The sequence below is a fragment of the Taeniopygia guttata genome, chromosome 1 (assembly GCF_048771995.1).
Source record: "Taeniopygia guttata chromosome 1, bTaeGut7.mat, whole genome shotgun sequence".
Lineage (NCBI taxonomy): Eukaryota > Metazoa > Chordata > Aves > Passeriformes > Estrildidae > Taeniopygia > Taeniopygia guttata.
Window position 1 is genome coordinate 18,068,924 of NC_133024.1, and position 12,625 is coordinate 18,081,548.

At 48.9% G+C, this 12,625-nt stretch overlaps 1 protein-coding gene across 3 annotated transcripts in view; it reads right to left on the reverse strand.

The window, feature by feature from the left end:
• Window positions 1-12,625, reverse strand: part of GDPD5 (glycerophosphodiester phosphodiesterase domain containing 5) — a 106,438-nt gene that overhangs the window by 93,092 nt on the left and 721 nt on the right. The window contains exon 1 of one of the 3 annotated variants that reach the window (XM_072924101.1): window positions 5,391-5,505. The exons of the other annotated variants lie outside the window; for them this stretch is intronic. The gene's annotated coding sequence lies outside the window, so the exon portion shown is untranslated. Of the gene's footprint in view, window positions 1-5,390; window positions 5,506-12,625 lie in introns of those variants that run through there. 3 annotated transcript variants of the gene reach the window in all.

Sequence of the window (12,625 nt, forward strand, 5' to 3'; positions counted from 1 at the left end):
GTGTTGTGCTTGGAGACTGAGCACATGAGAGGGGAAGAGGGAATCCCAAATCACAGCTGTGACATCCCTCCTCCCAGAGAAGCCTCCAGTTGTGGGACCTGGCACCAGGTCACCAGAGGAGGCTTTATCACACCTTGCTTAGCACCCTCCCAAGACAAAACGCATCCAAGTGGGGTTTTTTAACTCATGGCCAGGCTTCCCAAGAGTGGGAATAATCCCTGCCTGGGACTGGCTCTCCACAGAGCTCAATTCCTGCCTGTCAGCACCCAGGCTGTGGCAGCATTGTACCTTTCCACTTCCCTGCCATAAAACTGAGTTATTCTGAGCTCAGAACTGACACCAAGTTCTGCTCCACCTGCTTCAAGTTCAAACTCCATCTGCTTCCACCACCCTAAAGATTCCTCTAAGGTTGCTCTGCTGAGCACCTGTGAGGTTGCTGCCACGGCTCCCAGCTCAGGGTTTATTCTGGGCTGCGTGCAAGGCAGGGTCTTTGTGCTTTTTAAGTGCTCAGACCAGCGCTATGCACAGCATCAGCAAGTGGGGATCTGGAGTAAGGAGAAAAGCACAACCATGACAGGAAAACCTCAGGAGATGGCTCTTTCCAAAGCCGTTTTTGGAAGTTCCACAAGTCTCAGCAGAGTCAGAGAAGCATCCCACCCACACAATTTTAATTCAGAGCTTGTTTTAAATTAAACTGTTAAAAAAAAAAAAACAAAACTATCAAGAGGTGCAATAGCAGGATAAGAAAGCAAATGCCACAGCAGCATTATCTTCATACCCAACAAGAAACAGGATGAAAAAGACTCAAGGACTGTATTTCTGAAAGCAGAGAAGTTTTATGGAGAGCTGGAGGAGCAGAGAAAGCCAAGCAGCAGCACAGCAGGTGGGCAGGCAGGGAATCAGGAGCAGGATTTGCTCCAGCACTACAAATCACCAGCCATCAAGAGCTTGGGTGACAAATCCATTTGTGCTGGATAAACAAGGAGAGCCAAGCCAAGCCAAGCTTGCCCGTGGCCAAAACCAGCAGCAGCAGGTCAAGGGCTCCCTGCAGAGCCACTGCACTGAGTGACAGCTCCGAGGTGACATGCCCCTGTCACAGCACAGCACCTTCCTCAGCCCAGCCACGCTCTGTGTGGGAAGTTCTGCTGCACCCTCAGCTCTTCCAGAGCCCACATAAGCACTGACATGTCTGGAGATGCTGTCAGCAGCCCCATTTGGGCAGCCACCCATCCCTACATTGCAGCACCCTCACCTCTGCTCTGGGCTGGCAGAGCTGGGGGTGCTCACCTGTAGAGGAGAAGGCTCCAGGGAGAGCTCAGAGCCCTTGCAGGGCCTAAAGGGGCTCCAGGAGAGCTGGAGAGAGACTGGGGACAAGGCATGGAGGGACAGGACACAGGGAATGGCTTCACACTCTCACAGGGCAGGGTTGAGGTCAGGATCTCACCGGACCAGCAGTGCAAGGTCCTGCACTGCCAGAGCAACGCCAGCCTGAGTGACACACAGAGTTCTGTCCGTGCTGTCCCTGCCTGGCAGCAAATAAACTCACACCACAGGGAAGACCTTCGGGAAATGACATCTCAAGAGAAAATTCCCTTTATTGTTCCCTTTTAGCCTGAATGGACTGAATACTCTGGGGACACTGGATATTCCCTCAGGGAGTGGACCCAGCGCACACACAGAGGAGCCTCAAACTCTCTCCTGACAAACCAGTTTTCACTTTATTCTGTGGAGTTTTTTTTCCCCCCAGCAACAGCTCATAGGTTGTCCTAAGGAGACCCATGCTCAGTCTGGAAAAGCAGATTTTTGCCAGCAGTGTTTCAGAGAGCTGAGTGATGCCATTGGAACAACCCCCATGCTGTCCCACCCCCAGAGGGAGGTTATTCCTGGGAACCAGCGGATCTCCCCCCACTGCCACCCCCTCGGGGGAAAGTGCCACTTCCAGATGGAAAGCGAGGAGCCAACACATCCCCTGCTCCCAACTCGTTCACAGAGCCACCCCCAGAGTTTGGGAACCAGGGCTGGGGGAGCAGCAGAGGCGGGCTCAGCTGCCAGACACCTCCACGTGCCAATGGCTCTCAGGAAAAAGTGGCCAAAAATAGCTCAGACACCTCCACCCAGCCCCATAAGCCCAGGATTTTACTCTATCCCATTTATCCATGGGTTAAATGCCTCCTCCACACCCCTCAGTCACTACAAGCAGGGAGTTGAGTGGGTCTGGAGAGCTCTGTTACCCTCCCAGGCCAACCCCAGGGCACCAAAGTGCCCTCAGCCACCAGGATGAATACAAACAACGCTCAGGGGAGCATCCCACAGGTGCTGAAGCGTTCCCTGTGTCACTGCTGCAAGCAGCAGAGTTTTCCCATTGCCACCTTCACACCCTGGCACTCCCAAAGATGCTCCGTGAGCTGGGATTGTTGGCTCAGGCTAAACCAGGCAGAGCCCTGTGCCAAACGCCACCCCCTGCAGAGCTCCCAGAGCTATTTTGGGCAGGTAGTGCCCAAAGCTGAAGGTATTTCTGGTATCTGCTGAACATCCATCACAGCAGGGAAATAAATAATAAATAGTCACAAAACAAGGGCTCGTCCTTTGGCTTTTGCACTGGAGAAAAACTGCTAGAAAGGAAGAAGGAAGGAGGAAAACTACTACAGATTGCATTGTCCCATTCCATTTCCTCAGAGGACCTGTGTCACTGCTCATGACAAAGAGTGACATTAAGCAGAGGCTACAATTAAAGCAGTGAAAAAATTCTGTAGTAAAATGCTGGAGCCAGGCAAAGGCTCCCACGCAGCATTTTTCAGACCCTCTCTCCCACCTCAGCCTGCAGCACCCCCTAAAAACCAGACAGTCAAAGAGGTTCTATCAGAAGGCAAAGAGCAGCACCCACAAAGGTGGAATAATGGGAACAAACCTCAAGGAAGAAATCAATCCGCATGTCTGCCTATCCACAGTATCCAAGTGTTCACACCCTCACCTTGCCCCACTGAGGCAATGCCATGTCCTTCATTTTCATCTTTAAGTTGCTAGAAAATACACCTATTTTCTTGGCCAAAACCACTGATGGCTACAAGGAAAAGAGGGATGATCCCAAATCTTTTCAATATCTGACACCTTTCCTTTCAGAGTCATCATCAGAGCGTCATCCTAAGTTATGTCACATTATCTGAGGACAAATAACCAACACATTATTTCTTTGTGGTGCTCCAGTGTTCCTCCATTTATAAGGCAGGATAAAAAGCTCAGTCCTTCCCTGTTCCCATGGAGAAACAGGAGGGAGATGGCACCAGCAAGAGCAAAACCTCCAGAGCTCCAGGATGACCATGGCAGACCGGTCTTAATTTGATTTTTTATCATTTTAGAGTTCTCTAAAAGCCAGACAAGCAGCAAAAACTTTTTTTCTCTTTTAGTCACATTTGTAAATGATGACCAAAATGAAAATACCAGACTCTACAAATGGTTTCAGCTCTAGAGCAAGAAAAATATTTAAATACAGCCCTCATGTTGCATGGCAGGGAGAGGATTTATTTCAGCTGGGACACAGGACTTTCCCCACAGGCTGCCTTCCCAAATTCCCAAGCCTCCCACCTGGCAGTGAGCCCTGGGGGGAATCCAGACACCTCAGCAGTCCATGTATATCCACTCACAGCACAATTTATTTCTAAGCTCAGCCACTTGCAGCAATATTTATTTTTCTAATACCAGCTCCAGTGCTTGTTCTCGACAGCTCTGCCATTTAGCAAGCATTAAACCTGATGGGGCATGAGACAGAACAGGGTTTTCCTCACAGCCCTGTCCAAGAGCTGACAGCCACAAGTCTTTTAGGCAGTATTTATTTCATACATTCCTTCACAGAAAAAAAATCCTACCCAAAAACAAAAACAAGAAAAAAATTTAACAGCCTTTTGGAATCAAACATATGGGGTCAGTCACTAAGTGTGGCCAGTCTGGGGACAGAATATCTCATAAACTTCAGGCAATGCTGAAACACAGCAATAAGTTTTAAGGTGGCCGGAGAAAAGCAAGCAGGAGAAGACAGACTCCAGGCTGCCCCACAGTTGTATTTCACTTCCAGCTTGAAGTTTCCAGCAAACCCCTCCTAAAAAGGAGTAATTGGGTCAGGGATCCACTTTGCAGCTCTCCATGTTAAAAGGAGATTTGAAGCCCCTGCAACCCCTTCCCTCCAAAAGCTGCTTTGTGTTTCCTGACTGTGGCTTTTAAACCAGGGAAATCTGTCAGTGCCTCAAGCCTGAGGGGATGGAGCTGTAAGAAGCACCAAGGATGCTCCTTCTCCCCAGTTTTACAGTCAAGCCAGAAATCACAATCAGCAGATCAAGTCTGGGAGAAATCAGATGGCTTTGCTAGGTCAGCCATTGGAATTGCATAGCCCCAGGAACTCCTGCTCCCACTTCCTTCAGCTCTGGCTTTTTGGGTTTAGGTTGCTCTGACAGAGCCCAGGCAGAAGCACCAGAGGCTGATAAACCCCATTAGCTGCCCACACAGCTGAGCAGCAGCAACTGCTGGCTGCAAAAATTGGGAACAATTTGGGAGTTGCACGGTCAGGCTGACCTTGGGCACAGCAGCAGGGAACAGCAACCAGCATTTGCTCCCACTTTTATCCAAACCCATCTCCTCCAACAGCTCCAGCCAGGCCGATTTTCCTTGGATTAAGCCCAGCTCAGGCAGCCTAAAGCCTGGAGCGTGGCTTTAAGAGGGACAGGACACAGGGAATGGCTTCCCACTGCTAGAGGGCAGGGATGGATGGCATTTTGGGAAGGAATCATTCCCTGGGAGGGTGGGCAGGCCCCCTGGCACAAGTACCCAGAGAAGCTGTGGCTGTCCCTGAATCCCTGCAAGTGTCCAAGGCCAATCAATTCTCCACCACTTCATCCTTTGGCAGCTTCAATACAACATTTTCCCACCCCTACAGAGGTCAGAGCCCTGAGGGAGCACCAAGGTGATGCAGGAAATCCATGCTCCCTGCACTGGTGTTCAATGGCTACACAAAAACTCCAGGATTTCTTCCTCTGGGCAAAGTGCAGCCCAGAGAGATGCAAGAATCCCTAAATTTAACTCACAGCAAACTTAAGTTTGGAAAATACCTCCAAGATCTTCAAGTCCAACCAGTAACTTGACTTTGCTGGATCCAGCACTAAACCATGTCCCCAGGTGCCACATCCCCAACTCTTTTTGGAGATGGAGCACCTCCATCCATCCTGTTCAATCCACGTTGAGAGCAGCCACCAACCTCAATACCCCCAACACAACCACCAGGCAGCTGCCTTTCAGACCCACAAACCCAGATCCCAGAATTGGATCTGAAACCTTTCAGTTCACAAACCTAGATCCAAAAATTTAGATTAAAAAATAGAAAAGCACATTGGAGGGGGACTTACAGAGCAGCAGCACTCCCAGCACAATTCCTGCTTGGATGTTCTGTGCTAAGGGAGCCAGGGCAGCCTCATCCCCGAAGGCCTGCTGATATTCAGGTTTAATAGTGCTGATAAGCCCGAGCTGGAACAGCTCTTACGCACTGCAGGTTTTATCTGTGGCACAGCACACTTGTTACAGACCCTCTCTTATCAGCACTGCAAATATCAGCCCAGATAAGGGGAGGCACAAAATGCCTGGGAAGGTGCAGAAACTGGAGCAGACACATTGGGGTTTTTGACCCCTTTGGCCTCATCTGCCCCTGTTCCTCCCACAGCTCCACATCCAGCCCCCAAACTGCTCCAGGAGAGGAGCAGAGCAGGCTTCAAGCCAGTCCTTCAGAGCTGTCCCTCCACGGAGCCCTGCAGAGGGGCTCCAAAGTTCAAGGAAATGAGGAAAAAGCCATTATTTCCCCTGAACTGGGAGAGAAGAAGCCAAGAGAGCAAAGTGATTTCCTCACGGGTCCAATAGAGCTCAACATAACCAATTACCCCAGGAATTTGTATCTAAGGATTCTCATGACAGAAGGGGTTCAACAGAGTGAGCTGACCCTTTCAGAAACATAGAGGACTCAAAAATTTAAGTTTATTGTACTGTTAGAAGTGGATCTGTACCTGCTCATTACAGGGCAGCTCTGAAAGTCTGGGCACCGGGTTAGAGCTTCCCAACAAGCCCCAAGCTTCCCTCCTGAGCCACATTCCCACTGGAACACTGGGCTGTTCGTGATATCAACCAGATCAGCCCCAGGAGGGCTTTCCAGCCCAGCAGCAGCTCCCAGGTCCAAGCCAATCTTGCTATGAACAAGCCAACCTCCCTCCTCACACCTCTCACCAGCAGGGACCACCCAAAGGAGCCACCCCCCACCCCAGGTGACACTGGACAGGGCACCAGCATCACTAAAGCAGAGATGCCCTTCACAGAACCCCTGCAGAACGATTCCCTGCAGCTCCCGGGGCTCAGCAAAGCACAGGACAAGGTTTGGAGCTGGAACCTGCCCAGGTACACGGCCAGGGAAGGACAATCCCCTTCTACACCCCCTCCTGGCTTTCAGGGCCAGCAGCTGCATCCCTGGAATCCCACAGGCAGTTTTATTTCTCTTGGCAAGGCAGAGCTGTCCCAGGAGCCCTGGCAGGGTTTGTGTTTTGGGAACACGCAGCCGAGTGACCTTGTGAGGCACAAAGGGCTGTCCCTGTCAGCATCAGGCACACCAGAGCACGCTCACTCCCACCACAGAGACATTTCAACATCTACAGCTGCCTCACACCACATTCCTTTAGCACACAGCTCCCTCAGAGCAGCAGCCTGGAGATGCAAATCACAAAAACCCCAAAACAAACACGTCCCTACGAGGAGGAGACAGATTAGGGAGCGGTTGTGATAAGGGAAAGTATCTCCAGCCTTGCTGTCAACCTTGCACTTTAAATCAGGCTTTTAATGAGGGCTGCAAGCACTCTGCCTTTGAGTGATTAACTCACAGCTAAAGAGGAGCTGAGCTGCTTCATTCTGAAAGCAGATCCTGCCTCCAGCATCCAGCCAGGAGCAGGAAAGCAGAAGATGATCTTACAAGCTGTCAGCCACCACCAAGAGATGCCAAAGCCCACGCAGGGAGGGGAAATCACCCCAAAACCAAGAGCCTGCCACCACTCTGTATTCACAAAGCATCAAATGCAACACAGCAAGTAGTGTGGGAGCTCCCAGTCCCCAGCTCCAGGGCACAGGGAAAAAGGAGACAGCAATATCTGTATTTTTGTCAGGCATTTTGGTATCTAAGAGCTGGAAAACAGGGATTGCAAATCTAGTGTCCCAAGTGCAGAGCAATCCTTCATGATGCACGTAATTTGCATGTGAACAGGAACACGTCTAAAAATATGTGTTTGAGAAGGTCTCATCTCACCTCTTGGCTTGATGAACTCCAGGGCTCCCAAATACCCCAAATGCAAAGATCTCAAGGACTGTTCAGGCACTATTTCTGTGCAGATCTCTAAGATCAACCATGATGGAGAAATCCAAGCCCAAAATGCTTGAGAGGAAGAGAGCAAATCACTCATGGACACCTGAAACGACACCCAGGAGCTGCCTCTTTGCTGGGTTTCAAACTGCAGCAGGACTGACTGACAGTTTCAACTCTCTCTGACAAGATTCCTGAATAATTAGTAGGCAGATGGATACCAAAATTCCCACAATACCTGCAAACAATCACTGCTAATCAGGAAACTGCCTAAAAACCATCAGCTACCTGACAGCCTTGAAGAATAATTTCATTAGGGGGCTGCTTCATGCAAGAAAGGAGAATTACAGAATCATCACAGAAGGGTTTGGGTTGGAAGGGGTCTTAAAAGTCATCTTTTTCCATGGGCAGGGACACCTTCCACTAGCCCAGGTTGCTCAAAGTAGTTGGGAAGAGAGAGACACCCTGGATCTGAACACTTCCCACCTTCTCCAAAAGAGCATTTTCTTCCTCTGAGAAAGGTCAAGGGGTTGGATAACTCTTTCCCTACACCAGCAGCTGGGACATGCAGGAAATATTTTAATCCCAGGGAAAGCATTAATTATCACTTGACAAAAAAAAAAAAAAAAAAAAAAAAAAAAAAAAAAAAAAAGCCAATCCAGACAAGAAAATCAGACAACAGACAACCCAAATATCACAGAGTGCCCTCAGCATGGTGGTAAATCCCTGTAAACAAACCTAAGCGCTCTCTATTCGTCCTGGGGACTGGGTTTAAGCTGTAACCTGGGAAGCCCCCAGCCCTGTCCTGCCCCTTGGGGAAGCACTGGGGATATAGATCCCAGTTTTATCCCCATTCCCCAAGGTTGTACTCAGACAAGAGCCCTGCAGTCAGCACAGGGGGCTGAGATGGGGTCACACAGAGGGACACCCACCTCAAGGGACAGGTACCTCCCTTCTGGCAAGGTCCAGGGCAATTTCACAGGACAGCAAGCCAGCCTTGAGCCTCAAATCCTCTCCAAGCTCTTAAGTGCCCTGCTCAGGATTAGCCCTGCTTCCCAAGAATCTTGTGGAACACTCCGAGCATCCCCTGTCAAGTCAGGTGCCAATTCCCAACTGCTCCAAGTCAGAAAATTTAATGCATTTTTTTTTTGCTGTAATTCTTCAGAACACTAACTTGATTTTTGACTTGATTTATGATTAGGTGACTGTCAGCTCAAGAGATTCATCAATACCAGCTAAGTGGCCCAAATATAATCTCCTAGAGTGGCTCAAGAGAACATGTGGATGTTGAAGGGTACAGCCAGTCCATTACATTTTTTTAAAGGCTACACCCAAAAATATCTATTAGAGGAAACTCTGGGTTTCACCTTGGACTATTTCAGTCACACACAAACCGCTTTCCCTGGACAAACGTGAGCCTGAAACTCAGCACAGCTAAAAACAGCCAAGGACCAGAATATTTCTGCCCTGTGCATTTCACCTCGGGCTGGGGGAGGGACAAGTTTCATTTCACCTCAGCGAGGAGGAAAGGGAAGCAAAACACAGGGGCCAGACATCTATGAAAAGGTTTTACAAGTTTTCAGCAGCATTTTAAGAGAAACAGCAGGATTTAAAACAAATAAATAAATAAAGGCAAGCCAACAGCTAAGGGAGAAAGTGGGAGAGAAAAAGCTGCTTTGGCACAGCACCACGTGGCAAAACTCTGAAAGTGAAACAGATTCTTCTGAGTATTCCAAGCCAAGAAGAGAATAAACTTACAGTCCATTACCTCCAGGATCCAGGACCCCAAGCTCCACATGGAAAGTGTGGCTCCAACACACACAGAGAGGGCAGGAGGGTTCAGGTCTGTCATGACTAAGGAATTACACTAAAACCAGTCCAGGCTCTTTCCAAGGAAGACATTAACCACCAGCAGGGCTCTGCACAGATGGGGACAGAGCTGGTGCCCAGACTTGTGCAGCACCCCAGGAAAGGTGCAATTTCCCCCCTCTCCTATCTCCAGTTCACCCTTCATCCAGCAGGGGAAAAAAAGAAATTAAACCAGATCAAGAGTCACACACACACCAAATAGTCACAAAAAGAAACATGTTTCATCTTCGTTTTTCATCATCAGGACCAATCCCACCCCAAGGACCAGGAGAACAAAATAACAACAGAGCTCAATCCCAACCTGAAATGAATTCCAAATGTGGAAACATGGAATGCATGGAGGCACTGGCACAAAAACTTCCCAGTTGTCACCCCAGAAGCTCCTTGTTTGATCACCCTTCAAGGAAACACTCTGTACCTTGAAACCACTCCTTGCCAGAAATCTTCTACAAATATTTAATTACATATTTAAAAAAATACAACTTTTTTGTTGTTGTTTGTCAGGCTATTGAGCAATGACAGACTACTGCACCAAATATTCAGGCAGTTGTCCTGCCAGTATCTGTGGGTACTGTTGGAGGAAGTGGGGAGAACACAGTGGTTTGCTAAAGAGGAAAAAGCAGCAAAGCCAAACACCAATGTGCAGCTAATTTTTTTTTTTTTTTTTTGTTAAAGTCAAGACATGCACTAAAGTAGCTGTATCTAATCACTGTGTATAGAGGGGCTGGCAGGCAAAAGCAACTGCCATAAAGTCTTTTAAATCCCTTTTCCCAGCAGCATACTCAGAATGTTCCTGCAAAGGGTTGTTAGGTACCTAGAGCAGAGCTGGAGGGGGAATATTTCATGTGGGAAGAAGGGAGGAGGATGAGGTGCCTGGCTCCTAAACCCACCCTGGTGCAGAACCCCTCTGGAGGAGGTGGCAGCTGCTTCTGCTCCTCAGCACGGGCAAGGAACGGGCTCCTTGGTGTGACACTGCCCTCTCCTGAGCACAGGGGACTGCTCAGCCTCACACCCAGCCCAGAACAAGGATTTTGGGGAGCCCTGAGCAAACACTCTGCATTGACTAGAGAAGGTGAGACACCACTTACCCCACAACAGCCACAGCCTCCCTACACCAGCAGCAGGACTGGGGTTCAGGACAAGATGAAATACCCCTATTTGAGCTCGTTGGAGCCTAATTAGCAGCAGCTGCAGCCTAATGAAGCAAAGTGGCTACCAGGTGGATCCCATCTCTTCATCTCAGGGGTTGGAACTGCAGGAGCTTTAATGTCCCTTCCAGGCCAAACCATCCCACAAATATCACGTGAAGGCACAAAGCATCTCAGGGATGGGAGCACAACCTCTGCGGGTGCATCATCTCAGGAAAAGGGACTTTGAAACCAGCACTGCAGACTCCAAGGGAAGCGTGTTCCTACCTCACTGTGTCTGTAGGAAAGCTGCTTTCAGGAGGAGCCCTAAGTGCCCCTCCACGTCCAGCCCCACCTTCCCACACAAGCCTAGAGCTGCACCAGGAGTATTTCAAAGGTACAACCATTGCCTTTTATCTTCACCCTCGAGAAGCCTCACAGAGCAAGTCAAAGGACAATATTCCTCCCAGGTGTGTCTGGTTAAAGGGCACCCAGACCTAACTTCCACCACCTGTGAGCATCAAAGTGCCTCTAACACAAATCAGGGTGAAGGAGCCACCTGCTCCCTGCATCTTTAACCTCCACCTACAACAGTACTTGCACCTGTGAGTTACTCCAACACACATGTTAAAGCCATTTAAAAACCCACAAAAAGACATCCCTAAATATACTGATTTTGGCATGGTGATTTTAAGGCAGTTACTTGAGATCAAATACACCTGGGTTCACAGTTACTGGGTAAAAGTACAACAAAGGGTTGTCCCTTCACAGCTGGTTCTGTGTCTCATTATAACCTCCCTGGTTTATAAAGCAATTCATTGCCTTGCTAAAAACCAAACCCTTTATCATTAATTCCGAGCCAGCAGTTTCTGAATCTACAACCTGACACCAAATCAATAGATCCGACCAAGACTCATTTTCTTTCCAAGACAAACACCAGTCGTGCTTTGCTGAATTCATCGCTGGGAAAAGTGTAACAAGCAGAACAAGCTCATTTCATAAAAAAAGTACAGCTTGACAGAGACACCCACTCTAAAATTAACTCTGCCCTCAGAGCAGAGCTTGCCTCTGAAGAAGCACCTCCTCAATCACAGAGAAATATTCTGCAGCTCCAGATTGCTGGGATATCAGCGTGAAGATGTTTCAAAGCTTGGCAGAGGAGGGTATGTTAAAATAACAGGCTTTAAGGAGTCAGGATGCATCACTGCTCAGGTGGATAAAGGCTGGCTAATGAATTAATGGGCTATTTTCCATAGCAATCTGATGAGGAAAATGGACATGCCAGACAAAATGCAAGGCAGGAAATCCATTTACCTCAGCTTTTCCCCAGCCACACATGCCAAGTGTAAACTGGCAATCTGTAAGGGGGAAAGAAAGGAGAGGGCTGTTATCCTGCATGGGGCTGGGTGATCGAAACCCCAAAAAAGCTCTTTAAGAAGCAGCACCACTCTGACTTGTACTTGCTAATCAGCAGCAATCTAATTTCCTGGCAGCTGGAGCATCCTGAGGAGACTCCAGCACCCTGGATTTAACGTTCTTTGTGTACAGTGTAACTTTCTAATGGAGAAAAATCTGTATGGGCTCCTTCCCAACAGGACAAAGAGCCAGCAAAGAGAACCGTAATTCATTATTTTTTAAATTTCACATGCAGCATGGCTCTGCCTGTTCCTGTCATCTATCCCTAATCCCTCTCCAGCCCCAAAATAACCCTTAAGCCAACAGGATTACACACAACAAGAGTGGCTGTAAGGACCCAGCCCTAAAATCCCAAAGCACGGCCAGTTCAACACAGCCAGGTTTTTCCTGGCTGGAGAATCCCTATTTCCATCTCACCAGGGGTGAAATTTCACAGCTTCCACACCAGGAATTGCTCCAGCAGCCCTTTCCCAGAGCAAGGCTCACATGCCGACTGCAACTCCTCCATGCCCAGTTTTCCGGGCGGGGAACAGACAGGACGTGGATGAGAGTTTCAGTAGAAAAGCAACGAGATGATTGATTCCCCCCCACACACACCTCTTTTCCCTGAATTACTCTTTTTGTGAATTAATTTATTTGCCAAGCATCAAGAGAAAGTGGCGCCCTCTTATATTCACCTTTATGCACGCTCTCTGCTCAGCGCTCGCTGGAAATTCGGGGTCTCTAACAGAGGCTTTGCTGCCGGGCAATGTCACCAGGAGCCATGCAGGACATCCCTGAGCATCCTCAGGGAGCCGGATGGGCACCGAGCGCTCCTCCAGCTGGACCAGCAACAAGAAAT